Source organism: Hesperophylax consimilis, chromosome 10 (assembly GCF_061612785.1).
Source record: "Hesperophylax consimilis isolate HC1 chromosome 10, BYU_Hcon_1.0, whole genome shotgun sequence".
NCBI lineage: Eukaryota > Metazoa > Arthropoda > Insecta > Trichoptera > Limnephilidae > Hesperophylax > Hesperophylax consimilis.
The window spans coordinates 18,262,653-18,271,359 of NC_142845.1; positions in this window are offsets into that span (position 1 = coordinate 18,262,653).

Below are 8,707 nucleotides of genomic sequence, written 5' to 3' on the forward strand. Positions count from 1 at the left end.
GCAACGAAACCATCGATCTTTTACGATTAAATATCAAAATAACACCTCTTATTTGAAAACCCTGTATATTAAACATTAGCTTCCTCCTAAGTAACATGCACCAGTAGTGCGACAATAAACGTGTAGATAGTGTACCTACACTCCAGTATTATTATTGTACCCATTATTATTATTTGAGATCATCCACTGATCTCTCCAGAATACAAGTATTATACAAAGAACCAGTCCGTTAAAAAGTGACTCAGTCAATAGTCAACACAAATTGGTGTAATCTGCAGATCACTTCGATTAGGTATAGGTATAGTCTATCTGTTGCTTAAAAATGATTTTCTTGAAGCGAAAGGTCCTTCTAGTTTGTTATATGTGATAAGGTAATATTAACATTTAAAAGTGAAATAGATTTGACTTCTGATTATTCTATCAATCAGTCAGCAGACGCCAGGGTCAAAGAGGAGTCAGCAAAAGATAGAACGATCAATTGGACTTCGCGCCACAACACCGGATGGACCACGGAATCGTGTTCAACAACATCAATGAGAGATATTGTTTGAGATACCAGAACAAAGATGATCTACATACCTACGCTCATTTAATAAGCCCATGCAAAAATAGATCGTGTAAATTGTTTAAATGGCCTCGCAACTGACTTTGGATTTTGGGTCTCTTTCCCACATAAATGTTAATTGTTTTAATGGTTTTGCAACTGAATTTGGATTTTGGGTCTGTTTCCCACAACAATGAAAATAGATCGTGTAAATTGTTTTAATGGACTCGACTTTGGATTTTGGGTCTGTTTTCCACAACAATGAAAATAGATCGTGTAAATTGTTTTAAGGGACTCGACTTTGGATTTCGGGTCTGTTTCCCACAGCAATAAAAATGTTTTTTAAGAAATATTATAAATTATTGCTTTTCTAAATTGAAGTACATTCGTATCAATTTAAACAAACAAAAAACTATGATACGTGTTGTGATATTTATGGAAAGTTTTAGACGCGAAATGATGACCTGATTAAATTTAATGTAATTAATTGCTAAATAAGTGATTCATTATTCTTGTTTGTATACTTTCAGATTGTTTTAAGTGAACAAAGAAAAGTAATTTAGACTATTAATGATATTTTTTAAACTGATAGAAACAATTTCGCCACCTTTCCCTCTCGGTGAATTGCATAAATCTCCGTCAAATTACATATTATAGTTGTGCGAATTTTCATCATCGGCAAGTGAGATAATTTCTCGCGTTGCCCAACTGTTCGAGGAAGAGTTGGTTTGGCATGCGGCATTGGGACAGGGGTAAGCCGGACAGGTAGAAGTGTGGCAGAATGAAAGTAAAATAAATAACGCGTGACCGTGAGATGCAGTGACAGTGACTGAGGCAAGGTCGCCCGGTGACCGGAACCGGGGACACGTGAGATACATTGCACACTCAACACTGAGCGGTGCCTGGTGCCCATTCAACGAGCTATCGGCTGCAGACACTGGCCCCCAGTGACATATATGTCCAGTACACGTGACAAATACCACGTAACTATAAAACACGTAAAGAATGCATTATAGTGACACGAATTTGCATAAGAGTGTTCAATGTCATGAATCCACCTTTTACAAGTTATCTAGAAAATTGCACCATTGCCTTTAACACCTATTCGGTGACACAGAAAAAATCCGACAGAGATTGCAGAGAAGTTATAAACGTTATGTCTGGCTCCTGATACATCTTTTTGGGTTTCACGACAAGACAGAACACAAAAGCGAAGTGAAGAAATGTGAAGGGAAAAACTTAAGACTAACATGAAATTTTTTAATTATGTAAATTTAATTTTACGAGACAAGGTTTTCTTGCAAAGCATAATAAGCAATAATAACTATCCCGAAACACAAATATAAAATAAAAAGAGGAAAAAATAATTTCTTGTCGGCGACATTTATTTTTTCTCGGAAGATTTCTTCGATTTATATTTGTGTTTCAGGCTAATAACCTAACCTGTTTTGTTCATGTCACATGTTCTGCGTGTTAACATTTATCATCAACATTCTGGTAACAGGTAAAATGTTCTGTTTTGCAGCTGTTCTGTTTTATCTGGTTACCATACTTTAGGTATTCATCTTAATTCATCGCTACCTATTTCGAATATATTTATTTAATATTTTTATTTATTTATTCACAATTTTTATTTATTTATTTACTGTTTTTATTTATTTACTATTTTTGTTTATTTGTTATTATTTATTTATTGAAAATTTTTATGGGGCTTTTACATTTGATACATAGATTTTGTACATAATTGATAATAAATAATGGCTGCAATTTTTTTTCTTACATTACAGTGGTTTACAATTGAATAAACTAAATAATAATAAGTCTTAACAATTATCAGTAATAATAACTTGTCAAAAGAAAGTTCCTTAAGTATGTTTTAAAAATTAACACGTTTTTGTTACATTAACAATGTCGATATCATTGGTATATTCATTTGTCAGGTGAAGAATTGGCTTGTTTGCTACTAGGCCAGTGCAATTAGCGCCAAAAAGGGGGTCGCGATCGAAGTAATTCCGGTAGTCCCAATTTTTTTATATGTTATATAAACTGATCCCCTGATGTAAAATCTAAGTTTCCGACCTTGGCGCACCTGTACTCGCGCCGCCATTTTGAAAAAACTGGCCGAAATCGGGCCAAAATCTAGTTTTTCCCACATATCTCATTTCCAATGCAAATTTCGGCTAAAGTATTTTAACAAATATAATAGAACATAAAATAACCTACAACTTTTAAATATTAGATCTAGAACAAGAATCAACTCGAACTAAATGCAATCTAGAAAGTTTCTGGGATAAATATATCCTATTTTATTTTTAACGTGCGACATCTATTGACTTTTCTGCAATCATAGAAAGCAGCCAATAACAATGTGCGATGATAAAGTGAAGATAATGTTGGTAGTTCTTATTCGAAGTATGATATAGTTAAAAATGACCGAAGGAGTTCGAGTCCCATTAGCTCAGTTGGTAGAGCGGCTTCCTAGCAAGACGAGGGTCCTGGGTTCAAGTCCTAGATGTGACCATACATTTTTCTGATAATTGGCTGTTTCAAAAGTCTTCAATAATTTAAGAAAAAACTAAGTTATTGATTGTAAATGTGTCTTATGAGGAACACATGTAACAAGATTAACTGGTTAATGATATACTGGAGAGTGCTCCACTGATCAAATGATCTCCACTCTTCCTTCAATGTTGCAGCAGCAGGGGGTCAGTGGGCCATCGCACAATAAAGTGGAACATTGCCATAAGTAAATATGTAACTCAGTAATTTTCACTTTCATCACATTAAATACATTATCATTGTTCTTACGAGTATTATTCATTCAATGACGTAGATACCAATCTAACATACATACTCATACAACATCTCGAGACACAACAACAGTGGCCGGCAATATTATGCATTAACATTTCATTTCCTTGTATTCATATGATTATAATACTGGAATTCTGACGTTACTCAAGCGGAGAGTGGGTATTTGTAATTTATATATTGTATATTGTGTCCTTCATGTCGTATTTCGTAAATTTCTCACTAACAACGACAACAATAAAATTATTGAATTAATAACTATTAAAAAAAAGAGTTGACATGCCAGGATCGTGGAACCTATTTAATGTTGAATTTATGACTTCCTGTATTTTAAGGTTTATGAAAAAAGGCCGAAATAATATTTTTGAACGACAATAGCAGTTGGGAGAGGTGTAATAAAATAAAAAAAACTTGTACAGGTAGAATAATAATGAATTAGATAGTAATGATATTCAGCCCTACTAATAAATGTGGTGTAAATATTATGCAATTGTTATCCAATCGTGTAACTAAATTTGACCAAACTGATATTTGACAGCCATATAAAGTTTTACACATATTTTTATAGCGGAAGAGGATAACTTGATGCAATAAATAATTATTTTAAATATGTTATGTTATATTTCTTTTTTGAAGATGTTGTAAAAACGAACAATTTTAAAAACTAGATAAAATTACAACAACAGGGACACAAAAAGGTAAAAAAAGGCAAACCGCATATGTTTTTATTCCAAACGTCGAAATTTTTTACAGAATATGAAATTTGGATAGCACATTTCTTTTATTTAGGGAAGCTGCAGGAAAACTGTAACTTTACTTTTTATCTCGTTTATACAATAGAAAAAATGCTTAGAATTACCAGAAAATAATCGAAAAAATCTGACATTTTGAACTAACTGAAGAAGCACACGCGCATGCGTCAGTCCGTGTTGCCAGTTCATTTGCACTAATTCGCAGCACAGTTAAAGAAAAAAAAACGATTATTATGAATTAAAAACAGCGTTTCTACATACTTTATTCAACGTGTAAGTGATTTTTTTTATTAATAAGGCTGTTAATGTACACATAATGTTCATTCTTTTTTTCTTTCGACAGTTTATTCAATTCTTTCGATAATGCAGTGTACATAATAATATGCAACGTTGGTCACGATATTTATTTAAAAAATATATAATAACAGTATGCATAGTTAAATTTTTTTTCATAATTATTCTACAGGTGAGCTCTAGGAGCTTGAGTTTATGGATGAAGTATTTACATACAAAAATATGCTTAAACGGCGATGTGTAAACAATATCCAAAGATTACAAAACGTAATTCAACATACAAAGTACCTGAACGTTCAAGATGACATAGACACCTGGTCCTTGCCAGTTGAATAGAAAGATATATTTTCAATAATTATTATATTTATTCAAATACAAGGGTAAGAAAGAAGAAAGTATGTCGGTTAGAAGCGAATATAAATAAATTGGTCACGGAGCGCAGAAGGACAGAGTAGTAATTTATTATCTTCAAAACTCCGCTCACCTTTTATACGGTCCATAATGAATCAATAAGCCACTTTCTGAAGCTCGCATTTTATAGTCGTGCATATCTAATTTACTTGATACCATTTAAATTCAGACCCCAGGGTCAAATACGAGTTAACTAAAATATCAACCTCTTGTTTCCAATGAGTAATGCCTCCTAAATTTACATTAGCTTATATATGTATATATATATAAAATACAGGTAGGTACCTACACCCTAATCATTTACGAGTTTCGCTTCGTGTGAAGAAATGTAAAATACAAATAATAAAGATGGGGGAATGATAACAAACTAAAGTTTATTGGAGGTGTTATCTCAATAAATTAAATATGTAGTGATTTTACGATTATAGCAATCCCGATCCCACGATGTGTCGAGCGTTGATCCTTGCTGTTTCCGGAACAACCTTATAAGTCGTTCTTATTCACTCATCTCTACAGCCTATAATTATTTATTTATAAAACACGGTGATACTCTATTTAGGGAATGTATTTTAGCTTTCGGCGCCTTGTTCTTGTAGCGTGGAGAATGAATAATTGTTTCCGCCTCCTAGAACGCGCGAGGCGAAACCTACTTCAAGAACTTATTGTACATTGAATGAACAACCTTCTTAGTCTTACCTGCTGTCTCACCTGGTACTATTTAGTCACGCTTTTTTCCTCGCAACACCTGTCCTGTCGGTGTCAAATGAAAGTACCTACATTTTGTACACACAGGGTCAATATGAATAGATATTGTATTTTTATTTTGTTTGATCATGATTGCTTTTGATTAAGTTAGTGTAAGACAAATAATATTAATATGTAAATGATTAATAAAACAACTTTCCTGCAGGTCAGTTTTGATTACATTTTTTATACCAGCGCGGTTTTGTGGTTTATTATTATTGCAAGCACTACAAAGACTACACTACTATAGGAAAAAAATCCCCAGAACCAAATTTTTTAGGATACAGTCATTTTAAGGAAAAAGATGTGAGGGGTGTGTAGGAATCTAGAGACCAATGTGTCTAGAAGTGACGGACGTATGAATCTATACCCCATGCTGCGTTGTAAGACGATGGGTCGAGAGGGTAACTAGTTGTCTAGTTACCCTCTCGTTACCCTAGTTACCCTCTCGAAACACACCTATAAAAGGTGATATAAAGTAATTAACAATTATGAAACAAAAACTAGGTTAAATATGTTATGTTGGTTAGGTTTATATGTTAGTTTTTTTCATCGTTTTTAAAACATCACTTTTTAAAGGGGTGTTGAAATGTCATCGTGTTAAGTTATCGTGGAACCGTCGAAAGAGACCAGTTGGAAAGATCAAAAGAAAGAAAGATATTAGTTTGTGTTGTTCGATTCTCAAGTTAAGTATTCAGTATGTTGTATTTTCTTCAAAAAACTTTTTATAAATGATCGCTTTCTCCATTGGTACAGAATGTTTTTTTTAATGTATAGATTATAACTTTTGAGATATTCTCAACTACCATACTAGGCTCATGTCTGTATTATGGTAGTCCTACATGATTTAGATTATAATGTAAGAACTAGGAAAATAAACAATATACATGTTATTATATAAACCATTATAGAAATAAAATAAAATTAAACTGAAAGATGAGAATGAGGCGATGTGTGAATGTGGTGCGGTGCAGACCACCGAACGTGTAGTCAAAGAATACCAGCTACATTCATTCCCCGGCGGGATTGATGAGGTTCACATGGCGACGCCTGAGGCCCTAGAATGGATCGCAGACCTGGATATCCCCCTCTGACCCCCCCACCATACGAAAGAAGAAGAATGATGAGAAAATACAAATAAAAATAAAAATATTGAAAAGTAACAAAATACATACTAAATTATAACAATTATTTTTTATTAAACAGGTGAATTTTTTTTATTAATACAGGTGAATACAGAGTACAATACCTATGCTGAAGAGTAAAATACAGGTGATTCATGATAGGTAAATAATAATATTTGGATGATTAATATAAGGCCTTTTTGTTCAAAATCACCTCAAGTCAAGTTATTTCACAACAGTTGTCATGAACCTTGTCTGTCTTTCATGCTATTAAATGTATATTTTATTCCGGCTCTTACGACATTGCGTATGACAAACATTGTGTATAAAGTCGAATCTTTGACATATTGATGAGCTGCATATAAATATTACAATTACTGAGAAAAAATCGTCATTCAGAGCACACGTCAAGAACCCCGTCTAACCTTCATAGTAGGTATTTACAGTTTTGAGGACGTAACATATACCGTATGACTAATAATTATTCATAAAGTTAATTCCTTGAACTAACCCAGGAAGCGTATGGGGTAAAATGAATTCAAACTAACGTCAACTGAAGAAACTGAAACTGAACCGTTTCTCTTGCTTTTGTGCCTACTTCCCTCAAACTATTCCATTCGATCATAACATTAATATGAGTTTTGATTCCTCTGCTTCCGTTCTGGAACGTATTACGTTTTATGTCACCGATAACTTCACCAAAGCAGGCAGCACAGGATTTTTTATTTTTAGAGGCAGGACCAACTTACCAATGAACATGTCCCTTTGGGGAGAACGAGAACATTATTAAATCATCTTTCTTCTGAGGTGGGCAATTTTCAGTTAAACTACAGTGACTTCAAGATTGCGATAAAATTTTTTTGGCTTTTAAATACTGCGCTTCAACTGATGTAATGTTATTAATTGTAAACTTTGTAAAACGTAATTGAATTCACCAAACAACTATCAAACGAAACAAGTACCCAAGTAGAAACCAATTCGCGTTTTAAAAAGAAGTCTTAACTCGTTCAAAAATAAGTCTTAACTTGTCTTGGCAGATGACATAAAATCTGTACAATTCTTGAAATATTTTTAAAATAACACTTTGGGAGGTGGATATGGGTACCGCCGCCCCGGGAACCATTTATTGGATAACAAACACCTCTGCCGTAGGTCACCCCAAGTGGTTCTGATCTTGGCGGCGGATACGTCTGCCCACCAACTTCGTGGCAGGCCGGATCGAGAGAGAAAGTGGTTGAAGCAGACCTGTTGACCTCTCCAACAGGACTCTCACGAAACTTTCCCTTGCACCTCAGTGGGAGAGATAGATTCGTTAGACCGTCACATACAAACCCGCCCCTCATACCATTTTCCTTCCAAAACTTCCATTCCTAAAAATACCCTCCACACATCATTCCCAAGGATGACACAGACCCCGATGGGAATTATTTTCCTTAAGGCCTCCAGTGTAGAGCTGATGTAAAAAATTAAAGTGAAATAAATAATGCATTTTTATGAATATGTTCAATTTTAAAAAACTTGTGTCTTAATTCTGTGAAATCTTCTGGGTATTTTGAACCCAAAAACATCAAAAATCTGTGACATTGAAATTAGAAACTGATTATTCACCATCCGTATAATCCTTCTCCTTCCAACCAAGGTTCTTTGCATATATTATCTGTAGTCTACACTTCTTTACCAACAGACTGAAACAGGCCGCTTTGTCGCGCTTAGAAATAATGTCTTTTCAAACGGAGGCCTTCGGGTTCATTGACTGGACGTAAAAAAATCTTCCAAATTAATTGGCCAAATAACCCTGACTTGTAATTCTAAAATAATAACTTAAAAGTTATTAAAGGGCAAATGGAAACGTTCAAACTTATTTTTAACTTTGTAGACATTGATTTTACATTTAAAAAAAATTATGATAATATTATATAAATTTATTGTAATACTAAAATAATTATTTAAATAAATTTATGTAGGTATATTTTTTTCGCAGTATTCATACCGCTTTACTCGTTTTTCAAAATAACTATTTTTAACAC